This window comes from Papio anubis, unplaced genomic scaffold (genome assembly GCF_008728515.1).
Source record: "Papio anubis isolate 15944 unplaced genomic scaffold, Panubis1.0 scaffold4328, whole genome shotgun sequence".
Classification (NCBI taxonomy): Eukaryota; Metazoa; Chordata; class Mammalia; order Primates; family Cercopithecidae; genus Papio; species Papio anubis.
The window spans coordinates 1-1951 of NW_022164502.1; the positions used below are offsets into that span (position 1 = coordinate 1).

The window sequence follows — 1951 nt, forward strand, 5'->3', positions numbered from 1 at the left end:
AAAAATTTCACCCAAAATGTAACGTACTTCAGTGTAGCAGTCAGTGTTTGGAAAAGAGTTTACTTGAAAATAGTACGACAAAATTGTGTATATGAATCTTACTATGTTGGTCATAGCCATGCAGGTGGTAGCTGTGTTTTCAGTAGTAACCCATTTACTTTCAAATAATTCGGTCATGGCAAAAAAAAAAAAAAATGCATTTTCCCTGGTATTGGCAGCAGTGTAAGTCCAAGACCTATTAATAAGTAGAAAGTTACTAAACCAAGCAATAACAATGTGCTTGTCATTTTTTTTACAGAAATCATATGGTACAGAGACTGTATGAAAGCAAAGAAGGTAGTCAGTATGATGGACAAGTTGTCAGCCAAATTCCAAATCATGATCTGAATGAGAACATTTCTACTGGATGAAAGCAATGTGAATGCAGTATTTGTGGAAAAGTCTTTGTATGTCATTCCCTCATTAATAGGCACATCCTAGCTCACTCAGGATACAAACCATATGGGGAGAAGCAATATAAAAGTGAACAGTGTGGGAAATTCTTCGTTTCTGTTCCAGGTGTTAGAAGACACATGATAATGTACAGTGGAAATCCAACTTACAAATGTACGATATGTGGGAAAGCTTTTTATTTTCTCAATTCAGTTGAAAGACATCAGAGAACTCACACAGGAGAAAAACTCTATAAATGTAAACAACGTGGTAAAGCATTCACTGTTTCCAGTTCTTGTCTAATACATGAATGAACTCACACTGGAGAGAAACCCTACGAATGTAAGGAATGTGGGAAAACATTCAGATTTTCTTGTTCTTTTAAGACGCATGAAAGGATTCACACTGGAGAAAGACCCTATAAATGTACCAAATGCGATAAAGCCTTCAGCTGTTCCACTTCCCTTCCTTACCATGGAAGCATTCATACTGGAGAGAGACCCTATGAATGTAAACAATGTGGCAAAGCCTTTAGTCGTTTGAGTTCCCGTTATAACCATAGAAGTACTCATACTGGAGAGAAAGCCTATGAATGTAAACAATGTGACCAAACCTTCAGTCGCCTCTGTTCCCTTCACTTCCACGAAAGAATTCATACTGGAGAAAAACCCTATGAATGTAAGAGATGCAGTAAAGCCTACACTCCTTCCAGTCACCTTACTCGCCATGAAAGGAGTCATGATATAGAGGCTTGAGTGTGGTGACTCAGCCTATAATCCCAGCACTTTGGGAGGCCAAGGTGTGTGCAATGCTTCAGCCCAGGAGTTCGTAACCAGCCTGGATTAAAACAATGTGAAACAACCAGGGCAACATGGTGAAACCCTGTCTCTACAAAAAATAAAATAATGCGGGGCGCCGTGGCTCACGCTAGCTACTGGGGAGCCTGAGGCAGGAGAATGGCGTGAACCCCGGAGGCGGAGCTTGCAGTGACCCGAGATCGCACCACTGCACTCCAGCCTGGGCGACAGAGCGAGACTCTGTCTCAAAAAAAAGAAAATAGTCCAGGCGCTGTGGCTCACGCCTGTAATCCCAGCACTTTGGGAGGCTGAGGCGGGCGGATCAAGAGGTCAGGAGATCGAGACCATCCTGGCTAACATGGTGAAACCCTGTCTCTACTAAAAATACAAAAAATTGGCTGCGGGCGCCTGTAGTCCCAGCTACTCCAAGGCTGAGGCAGGAGAATGGCGTGAATCCGGGAGGCGGAGGTTGCAGTGAGCGGAGATCGCGCCTCTGCACTCCAGCCTGGGCGACAGAGCCAGACTCCGTCTCGGAAAAACATAGATAGATAGATAGATAGATAGATAGATAGATAGATAGGCCGGGCGCGGTGGCTCAAGCCTGTAATCCCAGCACTTTGGGAGGCCGAGACGGGCGGATCGCGAGGTCAGGAGATCGAGACCATCCTGGCTAACATGGTGAAACCCCGTCTCTACTAAAAAATACAAAAAACTAGCCAGGC

At 44.2% G+C, this 1951-nt stretch overlaps 1 pseudogene; it reads left to right on the top strand.

The window, feature by feature from the left end:
* The first annotated feature begins 275 nt into the window (after positions 1-275).
* LOC101019895 lies at positions 276-1239 on the top strand (annotated as a pseudogene).
* Positions 1240-1951: the final 712 nt, after the last annotated feature.